Source organism: Myotis davidii, unplaced genomic scaffold (genome assembly GCF_000327345.1).
Source record: "Myotis davidii unplaced genomic scaffold, ASM32734v1 scaffold79, whole genome shotgun sequence".
NCBI lineage: Eukaryota > Metazoa > Chordata > Mammalia > Chiroptera > Vespertilionidae > Myotis > Myotis davidii.
Window position 1 is genome coordinate 5770638 of NW_006294339.1, and position 13890 is coordinate 5784527.

At 42.5% G+C, this 13890-nt stretch overlaps 1 protein-coding gene across 3 annotated transcripts in view; it reads right to left on the minus strand.

Annotated features, from left to right (window-relative positions):
- Positions 1–13890, minus strand: part of DAB1 (Dab, reelin signal transducer, homolog 1 (Drosophila)) — a 1114753-nt gene that overhangs the window by 794062 nt on the left and 306801 nt on the right. Inside the window, exon 2 of one of the 3 annotated variants that reach the window (XM_015566969.1) lies at positions 6740–6743. The exons of the other annotated variants lie outside the window; for them this stretch is intronic. The gene's annotated coding sequence lies outside the window, so the exon portion shown is untranslated. The remainder of the gene's footprint in view (positions 1–6739; positions 6744–13890) is intronic. 3 annotated transcript variants of the gene reach the window in all.

A 13890-nucleotide genomic window follows, 5' to 3' on the forward strand; every position in this document is an offset into this window, starting at 1 on the left:
GGGGGGGACGAAAGCTGGACAGCAACCATGGACACACACTCCCTCCCCCAGCCTTTGAGAGGGTGATACCACTGCCATAAAGTAATCTCCGTCAGAGAGGGATGGGAAAGTTGGTAAGTTCTATGAATGCTTATGCAGTGCAGTAGTTTGGAAGCATGTAATTAACATCCACTATATGCCAGGAATTGTCAGGGTGCCTAGGATTCAGAATTACACCAGAAAGGGTCCCAGTGTTAAGGAATTTACCATCTAATGGGAGGGAAAAGCAAGTAAACAACGTGTAATATTGGTTGTGCATTGGAATAGGGAAAGCAAAGGAGCTGAGGCAGTGCAGGCAGGACTGTGGGTTGGGCCTCGCTGAGAGTAGCATAGAATCAAGGTGAAAAGAGCATGGACTCCAGAGACCAAGGGCCGGAGTGAAAGCCAACCTCCTCTCTTTCCCAGCTGTGTGACCCTGGGTGAGGTATTTAACCTCTTTGTGCTTCATTTTCCCATCTACAGAATAAAAGTGATAACACTACTTTGTAGGGTTGTTGTGCTGATTAAACGAGTTAATCAATGTAAAGCACTCTGAACAATGCGTGGTTCAAGGTGAGCACTCAGTAAGTATCAATTGCTACTACTATCGTCTGATTGCAAGCAAAGGCTATCAGCTCTACCTAATTTATTAGGGTGGGGAGGCAAGGGAAGAAGGTGAGGGGAGGTTATTCAGGAAAGGTTTCCACCATAGGTGAAAGCAGATCTTGCTATTCAAAGTGTGGTCCCTGCAGAAGCCTTGTCAGAGTCATTTGGGGGCTTGATAGCAATGCAGAATGTCACGCCCTACCCCAGACCTACTGCATCAGAACCTGCATTTTAACAAGATCCCCAGGTAATTCTTTTAAGCAAACTTTAAAGATTGAGAAACGCTGGTGTAGAATAGTGTTCCTGAGCTGCAGAAATCGGGAGAGCTAACACACAGGCCAAGGCACTGTAGATATGCATTGTGGGGCTGTGGAGTCTGAGGCAGGAAGTGGTGGGAGAGGACAGGAGATGTGGGCCAGCAAGGCCACCGGAAAAAGGCTGAGCCTCATGCACCCAGGTTTGCCGCAGCAAGGCCAGGGCTAGGGTTGGAGTTTGAGAAAGCTCATCACGTTGGCTGTGTGTGGGCTAGAGCCCCGAGGGGAGAGAGTGGAGGAGGATCTTAGAACTCCTCTGAAAGAAAAGATGAGACTGGGAGGCAGTGAAGATAGAGAGGAGGAAGTGAACTTGAGGATGACTCAGGATGGCAGACTAAACATGAGAAATGAGGAATCCCGAGAAGTGGTGTGTGACTAAGTGAAACAAGCTGCTCTCTTCATACCCCTTTCAGTGGTTTCTCCCTGGTTGGTTTCCCAAACACTGCCCAATGCAGGACCTTCTATTCTTACCAAGACTCAGTTTTCCTAAAATAAGGGAGAGAACATTTTGGAGGAAAGAAGGCATGTAGCTACACCAACTACTGACCCCAAAGCCTGGTGTATGTATGAGCCAACCGAGCTCCTGGCTGGCAGCAGGGATGAGGTCTAATTCACCATATATTACCAGAGCCAAGGACAGTGCCTGGCACACAACTCATGGGATAAAGCTGGCTGCATGAGATGGGCATATCTCTGAAGTCCTTGCTTTACCGTTTATAGGCCATGTGACTTTGGTCATGTCACTAATGCTTCTAGGCCTGTTTTTCCATGTATAAACCAAGAATGATAGAGTCTACCCAGCATCATTATCATGTGTATGGGGCACAGAGTGATCCTAGGTTAATGCTCAGCCCAGGGTATGTACTCAGTGAGTGGTGACTGCTACTACTAATATTAATACTGCTACTATTATGGTTACTATTACTATTACGACTATAATCACGATTACTATTACTATTACTATTACTATTACTATTACTATTACCATTACTATTATTACATGCTTGTAGACTTAAAAACTAGCATCAAGGCCAAACAAGTTAGGAAAAAGGGACTTTATCATAAAAAAACAATTACAGTAAGTTTTTTGATAAACATAGGAAATATATTCTGTGTCAGTTAACAGAAACTCTTGGACCAACATGACTTGATAGAGAAATCTGAGAGACAGCATAGCAGTTAAAGGGGGAGACGTTGAATCAACTCCCAGCTTCACCACTTATTCACTATGCAATCCTGGGTAAGTTACTTAACATCTCTGGGTCTCAGCTCTCTCATTTGTAAGATGGGAGTGTTCACAGTAACCTGCCTTGTGGAATTGTTGAATATTAAATGAGGTAGCATGCATAACATATTTAGAAGTGCCTAACAGTATGCAACCACTCAATAATTGTTAACTATTGTGATTATTGTTTTGGTTTTTCAGTGTGTGTGTGTGTGTGTGTGTGTGTGTGTGTGTGTGTGTAAGGCAAAATCAGGAAACTAGCAGAAGCATGAAACACTGGGCTCCTGGTTCGTCTGCATGTGGTTAACAATGTAACCAACTCCAAAGAGAAGAGAGACTCGCCCCGCTCATTATTCCTAGCGCTGGGCAATTCCGAGATGCTGTCTGGCAATCCTAATAGCTACAGGCTGGCTATTTAATGACTTACAAAAACAACAAGAAAGAGGAACCATCATTTGATGCCTAAAAGTGACATAAAATGAAAGAGAAGGTCTGAGTGTGTAAAAAACGTATTGTTCTGTTCCTTACAGCAATTAGTGTAATCAGGAGAGATACAGCACAGTGCTCAGGCATATCCGGGACTCCTTCTGCTGTTCTATCAAAGGATAATATATATTTTCACCTTCAGAAAGGTTAGGTAATTATAAATGTATTCTCCTTACTCATAATATTTTAAGCAAGTAATTGTTGCCCATGGGAAAATGTTTAATTATTTCTGATGAACAGTAGTGGCGCAGAAACATGAGAACATGACAGGCAGAGTGTGGAAACCGCAGCCCAATTCTTAATTGTGTGGAAATCTTGTCTTTTCGTGGTGGGGGGAAAAAAATCCCATATTGATTTTTCTCTCAATTGATTTCACAAAATGTTCAGTTTAGCAGCGCCGAGTCCCTCCAATTATAGCATCTTGGTTTCCATAGCGAGAGCCTGCCTCATGCCTCCATGACGGAAGCCTCACACCAAATAGGGTTGGGCTGCCCAGCTAGGTCCCTTCCACAGACATTACAACCTCATAACTGTGCCTCCCCACTCCCCTGCACCTGTATCTTTAAAGGGGATAGGGAAGTGTGAGAGAATTCAGCTTTGGGATGACACAGACAGGTGGAGGAGCCCTTTCTCATTGCATGTATGCCCTGGAGGCCCATCAGAGGAGGGGGGCTTGGGAAGCTTGCAGATGAGAAGCACCCTGTTGTGGATGGGACTCCCAAGACCCAGCTAGGGAGGTGGCTTACCAGAAGCTACACAGCAAAAGCAAGTCTTAAAAGAAGATCTTTGGATTCCAAATCCAGGTGATTTGGGAAGGGGAAGAGAAGCAAGTTGAACTGGGAAGAGCATGGGTTTCAATCCCAGTGGAGTTGACATGACCATCTGAGAACTGGTCCTTCAGAAGAACATGGATTCCCAGGCCACTTACAGAAAGGGCTGAAGGGTTAACAGGCAGGGCACTGCAGACAAGACCCCTAGGCTCCCTTCCCTGTAGGTGGCACCTATTGTCTCTACTCAGGGTGTCTTAGCGGGGAAGAGCAATCAATTTAGGACTCACACTAACTTGACTTCAAACCTGCCTTTTCCTAACAATGCTGTGGCGTAGGCAGCACTATCACCTTTTACATATTTAGGAAACTGAGGCTTAGAAAAGTTACGGGGCTTTTTCCCCAAGACAGAATGTGACTAGGACTTTAACCCATCTTGTTTTCATGCCTACCACAACCAACTGCTGGAATAATTCCATTAAAAAAAAAAAGGTTCCCTATCCCGTGCGACTCGGTTGGTTGAGGCTTGCCCCATGCACCAGGAGGTGCACATGCCCAGGTTGCAGGATCAATCCCCAGTAGGAAGCATGCAGATGGCAGCCCATCAATGTTTCTATCTCTCTCTCCCCCTCTCCCTACATCTCTCTGAAATAAATAAAAACATTCTATATATAACATTTACAAAGTGATAATAGCTTGAAAAATCAGTCATTTTATACCTTAATTTTTAATTCACTCATACATTAAAAACTGGTTATACACTAGTCAACTCTTCTTAAAAGAATTTTTTTATTAAGACAATTATAGATTCACATGAAGTTTTAAGAAATAACAGTGAGGTCCCATGTGTACGATAGTCAACTTTTTGATGAAAATTTTATATCAAATATGGGAGACTTTGGACCAAGGAGACTTAATAAAAAAGAAAAAGAGTGTCAAGCAGCACATAAGGTGGTTAAGTCTGTAGGCCTTTAAGCTCTGTGTTGGGTTCAAATCCCCACACCACCACTTTTCCACATTGTGATTCCAGGGACTTTCTGGCCTCTCTGTTTCCACATCTGTGATAAAAGGATGCTCATAGCCACCTCACTTATAAGACTGTTGTGGGATTGAATGAGTTCATACACATAAGGTGCTTAGAACATATAACCAGCTGACCTTTGATATTCCTGTGTCTACATTTTTTGTGTATATACTAACTCAGAAAACACACTCAAATCGTTCCCCACCTATTCCATGCCCTTGGGGGAAAGGGACTGGAAATAAAGGTGGAGCTTTTTTGTTTTAACTTAAATAACATTTGCATAATGGTTTTATTCATCCATATAATCAATAAATGGGTTCTTTCAGATGTAGAAAATTCAATTTTTTTTAAATACCAGATTACCCTGCATGTGGGGAAGATGTTCAAGGACACCAGCAGTTTCTTGCAAATGTGGGGATTTTATTCCTTTCTTTCTTTTATAAAGTCTCTAATAGAGAGTGCCGGATAAAAAAAAAATTTCCTCATGAAATAGAATCTATTTTCTCATTTCATCTACGTGTGAAGTTTACATGTTCTAAACCAACAGGGATGGGAATTGCTTCTGGATCCTGCAGGCAAAATGAAAAGTATCTGATCTGACTTCCTTGTCAGATGTGGAAGTCCTTAGAAAATCCTCTCACTGTCATAGTTAGCAAATACTTTTCCAAAGAACACAAGCCGTGTTTATGCCTGTGTTACTGGTAAATAATTAGGGCAGATGAAGGTGTAACAGAGCAAAGGGCAGAGCAATTGAAGGTGTCTTAGGTGTCACTGGGCTGGACTCCCCAAACCCAAACAACTCACATACACAGACCACCACCGCCACCTCCACTTGATGGGAGAACCAGAAACCATAAAATGAGGATGATGTGCTGATCTGCACAGGCCACCTGAGGAGTGAATGACAGGCAAAGTGGAGTCTTCAGAACCCCCATGATGCCTTCATTCGTCCTTTACTTTAACTCTTGCACAATGCACAGCCTGTATTTCATGATCTTGCTCCCTGACTCAACTAGTGTATTTACCTCTGGACACTCCATGGCCAAGACTGAGTTTCCCTCAGGGGCTGCTCAGGAAACACATTCCCAGTGGAATGGAATGCCAACCTCTCATCTCAACATATGCTTTCCATCCTAGACTACCCTGCCAGCTCCCAAAAATCCTTTTGCTCAAGGGTGGGTTTATAAAAGGTAGTACTGAGCTAGGATTGGGTATAAATATCACAAGTGCCACCAGGCGGGTATCTACATTTTTGTGTGTATATACTAACTCAGAAAACACACTCAAATCTTTCCCCACCTATTCCATGCCCTTCCTATCCCATCCTTTTGGGGTAAGGAACTGGAAATAAGGGTGGAGCTATTTTGTTTTAACTTAAATAACATTTCTATAATGGTTTTTATTCATCCATATCAAGGCAGAGTTGTTAGGGGAAATGGCAGGCACTAGGCTAATGGGATGGAGGCAGTCTCCCACCGGGAAGTGGCGCTTGAGCAGTGCACTGTGGGATGTTAGGTGCCCCCAGAAAAGACCTGGGCTCCCTGCTGCATCTTTATTTGGAGCCAGGATAGGACTCACCTAATCATTTAGGGAAAGCTCGAGCTTTGTTATCAAGGTGTCTCCAAGAATGAGGAATGCCCAGGACATCAGCCAGGCCCCAGGGAGACTGCGCAGCAGACAAGGCTGGGCAACTTTAACCAGACTGCAGAGGTAACTCCTAGGACACCTTTGCTTGCCTCTCCTCAGTGAAAACTTACGCTTCCTTCACCAGGTTTCAGACCTTTATCCATCTGGTCAACCAGGGTCAGTGTTTAAGTCTCTGACCCTGCTCCTGGGGATGAGAAGGAGTATTGCTGTTTATGATGGGTCTCCTTAATGCTACTCCTTTCTTCAGAAGGCCTTTCTGACTTCCCACTCACAGCTGGTATACCTCAGTGCATCTGTAATCACTTGGTCTACCCCCCTCTTCCTTGATAGGTGACCAGCTCTATAGGATCAGGGACTATACTTTCCACTTCTCTGTTATACCCCTGGAACCTAGCATAGCCCTGGTACACAGTAGGTACTTAATAAATACTTCCTGCATAAATGACTGACAATAAGATAAAGTACTTTTTATATGTATTAACTATTTTGTTTAGTTCTCACATGATCTATAGAAAGGGAAACTACTATTCTAATTTTTAACAATGAAAAAAAAAAAACTAGAAATTAAAGAGGGTAAGTGGCCTAGTAGCAAGGTTGAGAATTAGTCCCGTTGAGACCACCCAGTCTGGCTCTCTTGCTACAATTATGTGACCTTCCTCCTTACTCTTTAAATTTTCTCTTTATTCACCTAAATCCTAAAGATAAACTTAGAATCACCAGCACCTCCCATCCCCCACACCTGCTGTGGATCCCAACTGATAACTGCAAAAAGCATTTGCTATTGTTCCGAGAAGCTGGGAAGTCAATGTGTTCATTAGCGAGTTCCCCCTCCCTGCAATCAGCTAGGAAGATGAGGTGCTGGGGCCTGTTCTCTGTATTTCTCTTCAACCATCTGTGACTAGAAATGTTTTTGAAATCTACTCTTCCCCAATTCTCACAATTAGAATTTCATCTCTTCTTTATCTCCCTTCCCCATACTAACACTCTCATCCCTACAACTAAAACCCCAGAACCCCACCCGGCCTGGTGATCTGCTCCTCTTTGCCAAACCTTCTCTAGGCAGGAGGAAAGAGATCTGGGCAGCTTTAGGTCTCAAAGTTTTACCAAAAAGGAAAGCAGACTTTTGTCATCAGTGCTTCCGGGCGCTGTGTTCATGGCTTGTTGTTCTGACACTCCAAAGAGAAGGCAAATGATGTGAGTATGAATCAGACAGAGACTAAACCTGAGGCCACCAAACCCCAGCTCCCCCTGTTGCTTTTGCTCAGGACCAACCCCATTTCCTGGGGTACAGGCTGATGGACCAGCAGCCATTCTAAATAGAATCCCAAATGCTGTTGTGGCAGGATAGTACGAAGCTAGGAAAGTTACTTGGCAAGTGGAATAGGGAAGCTGAGAACGAAAGCTGATTCAAACTGGCCTCATCCAGCGAGCACCCTGACTCACCTGCCTCCTTCTCCCTTGCACAGCCACTCCCTTAAACATTAGCCTTCAGAACAATGAGGTTCTGATTAGTATTAAATTATCTTGGGGACAAAGCCTCAGGTCTGTTGATAGCTGTGAGACATAGTTTTGGTCAAACTAGAGATAACATCTAGACCTCAGTGGTGTTTCAGCTCCAGGTCCAGAATAGCAGCAAAACCAGATAAAGTGACACCATGGCTGGCATCAGGACTAGACGCAAGGACCAATGACCCCCTACCCTAGTGCCAACCAATCTATAGAGACCATGACCCTGACTCTATACACTCATTTTTTAAAAAAATATGTTTTTCTTGATCTTAGAGAAAGGGAGATGGAGAGAGAGAGAGAGAGAGAGAGAGGGAGAGAGAGAGGGAGAGAGAGAGAGAGAAAGAGAGATGTCCAAGGATGTAAATAGCTAGCAGTTGAAATAAAAGTAGTGATATCTCTCTAGAATTTCACCAGTATTAAACCCAAAGCCCTGTTGGCTACCTCCAGTAGCCATCCTCACCAGGGACCAAACCTGCAACCTGGGCATGTGCCCTGACCAGGAATTTGAACCAGTGACCTTTTGGTGCACAGGATGGTGCTCAACCAACTGAGCAACACCAGCCAGGGCAATTCATTTTGATGCATCAGCATATTAAAGGACACACTTTTGAAATTGATGAATATTCTATTGAAATCCTCCTCTGAAACTTCCCCTAAAATTCCTGCCTTTACAGAACAGATAAAAACCCTTCAGACAAAGGACCCAGTGTGCACACACTCTAGAACATACCCATGTCTTCTTTTTCTTTCTTTCTCCTAAGCTCTAAGGGTCCCCATGAGACTTGCTACTAGGGAAGCAGTGGCCAGCAGCAGCTCCTCCAGGATTAAATTAATCCCTGAACCTGTTTCCAAGGGTCCTTCTTTTGCCTCTGTTAATTATTTCCTAAGTCCATGCAGCCAAGCTGGCTCACTTCTTCTGCTTCTGTGACTTTCTTTCTAAAAGGCCAAGGCAGGGCTCTGAGCAGTCCACTCAAATCTTCTTTGCAAGTGTACTGTCACTTTGCATGCTAAATAAATTTCCTCTTGTGTTAGAGTTCTCAATTCTGAATTCTTTCTTTGCCAAACTCAAGAACGAAGAGCCGACATTGACAGTAACAATGTGAATTTTGGGGAATCCATTATATATACAAGACTTGGTCTGCATAGGATCAGCCACCAGGGATAATAAAACACTTTTTATTTAAATCAAAAATTAAACCAATTTAAAAATCGCAATTATAACACAATGAACATCTAAATACTACTCTTTACCTAGGTTCACCAACTTTTAATATTTTGCTACACTTGTCTTATCTCTTTCCTTGTGTACTTTTCTTTTTTTCCTAAACCATTTAAGCGTAAGTTGGCAACATCATGACTCTTTAACTCTAAATTTTTTAACATGTATCTTCTAAGAACAAGGACATTTTCCTGGATAGCCACAATATTATGATCTGACTTGGCACATTAGAGGTCTGTTATCTAACATGCATTCTGTATTCAGATATTAATGTCTCAATAATCTCAGTGTTTCTTTCTCATATAGGATTCAATCCAAAATCGTGTGTTGCATTTAATTGTCATTTCCTATTAACCTATAATATGAAACTGGTCCTCAGCCCATGTGTTTCTCATGACATTGACACTTTTGAATAGCATAAGCCAGTTGTTCTTCAGAATGATTCCCAATTTGTGTCACATGATTCCAATTAGCCCCATCATTGGTGACATTACATTTATCATATGATTAATATGGTATTCACCAGATTTCTTTGTTGTAATGGTACCTTTTCCCTGTGTAATTAATCAGTACTCTGTGGAATTCTATATGAGACTGTATAACTATTCTTATCCCAAACAACTTTTAATACAATGGTTTAAGCTTCTGTTAATTATGCTTATCTAAATCAATTATTATACCAGTGGTTGCATAATAGTAGTTTTCTAATTATACCATTCCTCATGCTAAATTGAGGACTTTGAAGAGGACGACTGCATAAACCTCTCCCAGGTCTAAAATTCTGCAGTTCACTTGGTGCACAATAAATATTTGTTGAATGAATAAATGAATAGTTGGGGCAAGAAAGTATGGGTAATATGACTAAATATATCACCTCTATTAGATTAACAAATTAATGCATGAAAGAGGCATATCTAGTTTACACTTATACATTAAGGACATCAATTTTCATAATCTTATAAATGTGGGAATGCCAAAGAAACAGGATTTCACAATATAATGAGACTTTTTTTAAAGAAGGCAACCCTTTCTCCAATTTTTATTATCACTTTAGACCAGGGATAGGGAAAGTCCAGCCCAAGGGCCATATTAGGCCCACCGAATCATTTGGTCCAGGCCTGCCAAGGAATTAGGGGTGAATTAATTTAATGTTTGACCAAATATAGCAGCTAATTTTTAAGTTGATGTTTTGAATGATGTTCTAAATATCCAAATGGCCCTTGGCAGAAAAAAGGTCACCCAACCCTGCTTTATACCCATGGGTTCCTTTTTGTATTATTCAGTGTGTTAGAATTCATTGCTATCATTATTATTTCCAATTGAATAAAAGGAGATAATAATGATAGCAATTATTATTGAAAATGTTAAGTCTTCTAGCTCCCTCCCCATTATTTTTCTGCCCAACTTTGGCCACTTGAGGCTTCTTGGCCCCTTCTTTTCCCTGCTGACTTTATTCCTGAGAGGGAAACCTGAGGGGTCACACAGAGGAATCTGACACTGTATCATGATGCCTATTTTCATGCTGAGCTCCTTGAGGGATGAGGTCATATCTCCTCATCTCTGTGTCCCCAGCCCCTAGCAAGGTTCCTGGCAGGTAGCAGGTGCTCACTAGTTACTGTGAGATGCAGCCCAGGAAGGATTACTTCAACTGAGCATAAAGTGGCAGCTCAGTATCTCAGGCAGTCTTTATCACAGGATGGGGAAGGAAAATTCACCTTTCCACACTACTTAGAATGGATCAGGCCCCTGAGAGACTCAGCAAAAATGCAGCCATATTTGCTTGGACTTTTACATGAAATATGAATACATGTACCTGATGGGGTGTTTTGTTTTTTTTAATACTCACCTGAGGATATAATTTATTGATTTTGAGAGAGAAAGAAAGGGGTTGGAGAGAGAGAGAGAGATCGGTTGTCTTCTGTAGGTGCCTAGATTGGGAATCATACCCGCAACCTAGGTATGTGCCCTGCCCAGAAATCAAGACTGCCACTGAGCCACCCACCCGGCCAGGGATTATATGGTGTTTTTAAGCCACTATCATCCCGGGTTTGTCACGTGCAGTTGAATTTATATCCTAGCTGAAACATTCCCCTTTGTACTTTATGTTCTAGTGCTCTAGTCATGATGGCTATTTCTGGTTCCCTGAACACACTACTCCAGTGCTTCTCAAATGAAACACCTAGGAGTCTTCTTAGAATGCAGATTCTGACTCAGTGTGTCTGGGCTGAGGACTAAGACCCTGCATTTCTAACAAGTCCCAGGTGAAGCTGATGCTTCTGGTATGAAGACCACACCAAATTTCTAAATAGCAAATCACTACTCTATGTCATATCTGAATGCATTTGCAAATGCTGCTCCCTTTGCCTCCAATCCTTGCTTCTTCTTGTGTATTTGGAACATTCCTATTTATTCGTTAAACTCTTGCTCAAGGGTCATCTCTTCTTTCATTCACCAGCTGGTTTGTGAGTACCTACTATGTGCCATCACTGGTCCTGGAATCCACAACTATATAAGTAAATGAGATCTGTGCTCTCAGAAACCCCATACTCTAGTAGAGGCCATACAAGAGGCAAACAAACCAACAAGAAAGCCACGGAAAAGGAAGGGGCAGCCCTGGCCGGGCATCATCCTGTTGCTCTGAAAGGTCACTGATTCAATTCCCAGTCTGGGCACATACCCAGGTTGCCAGTTTAATCCCCAGTCCAGGTGAGTATGGGAGGCATCTGATTGATGTTTCTCTCTCACATTGATGTTTCTCTCTCTCCCTCTTTCAGAATCAATAAAAGTACATTTAAAAAAATAAATGAAGGGGGAGAATTACAAGGGCAGGGACACTCCTTTAGGCACATGGTCACAGTGGGCCTTTCAAAGGGGTCGGTCATTGAGCTGAGACATGGAAAAAAATGAGTCATCCTTATGAATCGCTAGAGGGAGGGAAGAGCATTCCAGGCAGAGGAAGGAACAGAGGCAATGTTAAAGAAATTAAAATAAGCTTGGAATGTTAGAGGAATTAAAATAAAGCAGGCAGGGCTAAAGATAGTGATAGAGAGCTATACACAGAGATGGGAGGAGTCAAGGGCTAAGTAATGGAAGACCTTTGGCCATGGTAATATATTAGAATTTCATTGCAGCTGAAATGGGAAATCACTAGAGAGTTTTAAGCACAGGAACGATGGAATTTAATTTATGTTTTTAAAAGATCACTCTGGTGGCTCCACGAAAAATGTATGGTAATAATAGCTAGTATAATAAGCCAACATTTATTGATTGTGCTTATTATATGCCAGGCCTTGCTCTGAGTACTGACATACAGGGCAGGGTAAGAGCAGGTTTACAGTTGTTCATATGGAAAATAATATAAGAATTAATAAATAATAATACAAGAATAAACCCTCTGCTTTGTGTACTCACACCTAAAAGCCTACTTTTGCCAAACCTGTAGAGCAACTCATTTAGTGCTTATAATAATCATATGAAATATGTACTATCATTATTCTCACTTTAGGATGAAGAAGCTGAGATTTTTAAACAGTGTTAATAAACTTATCTAAGTCACATAGCTAATATATATTGGAGCTAAGATTTGAACCAAAGCTGTCTGGCTCCAGAGTCCTTGCACTAAACCACTGTGCTCTACCACAGAAGAAAGCATGCAAATAGGAGGATTCATTAGAGGGACTCCCAGTAATCAAGGTGAGAGATGTTGCTGGCTTGGACTAGAGCAGTGATCGCCAAGGTAGAACAAGGTGGACAGATTTGAAAATTATTTCAGGGTTGGAAATGGGAGTGGGGGATGCTGAAGGATAAGGAGCCATCAAGACTGGTTTCTAGAGTCTTGGACTTCAAGAGGATTTGGAGGGCTCCTGTGCTGAGATGGGGAAAGTGGAGAGAGAAACACATGTGATGGGAAATCAAGAGCTATCGTTAGAAAAGTAAATTTTGAGATGGTTATTCATTCTACAAGTGGAGAGGAGGTGACAGCAGGCATGAGTGCAGAGTAGAAGTCTGAGGTAGAGATGCACAGGAGGGAATCACCCACATGAGGGGGTATTCACCACCATGGGAGTGCAGCTGGAGAAGAGAGGAAGGGTCAGTGGTAAAACTGGGGTCCCTGGCATACAGAGCCTGGGAAGAGGATGAGAAGCCAGCCAATTTGATAAAAAGACAGTGGCCAGAGAAGTAGGAGGAAAACCAGGTGTGGTATTAGAGAAGCCAAGGTAGACAAGTGTGTGTAGAAGGGTAGGCAGAATGGCCTTGGGCAGTGAGAGCAAAGCAGAGAAGAATACATTAACTTTGGGTATGTAGATAAAACAGAGTCTGCCATGGCCTAAAAAAATTCCATGCTCTCCTCTTCCTTACGACCAGATTCTCCATGGGGGCATGATACCGTTTGGAATAAAAATGTCATTTTTAAGTCTCTCTTACAGTCACATATGTCCAGGAAGCCAGGTTCTGTAAACAAGTAGTGTTGTGAGGACCTGCAGAGGAGGATCCTCACAAGAGCTGACTCAACAGGCAGAAACCCCTTTGCCTTGAGTGTTGCCTGGAATGTGGTTTGAATGGCTGGAGCCCCAGCAGTCACTGTGTATGCAGAGGAGTTTGCACAACAACATAGTGTGTCCAATACTAATAATGAACACATACCTATGTATATAGTGTCAGGCACTGCCTTATACATTTTTAATTCTCTCATCTTTGAAACCCTATGAGGTAAAGATTATTATCTTTATCTTACATTAAATAAAAAAGGCACAGAGAGGTTAAGTACCTTGTCGATAGTCCCACAGTTAGAACTGGTATACAAACCCAGGCAATGTGGCTTAGCTCAGAACTACTCTGCCATACCCCTGAGATGAAGGTTTGTTGTCATGGAATATGATCAGGCTGCTTGACTGTGTGCTTTTATTCAGCATGTGCAGCTGCTTTAGTGCCAGACAGAGAGGAAGACAGCTAGATTCCCCCGAATTGTGGTCTGGACAGCACAGTAGGATAGAGGTAGGGAGGAAAAGTTACTGGGGCCTACTGCTAGAGTGATAATATTGATGGATCATGGACTCTGAGTGAAGGTCAGGAGG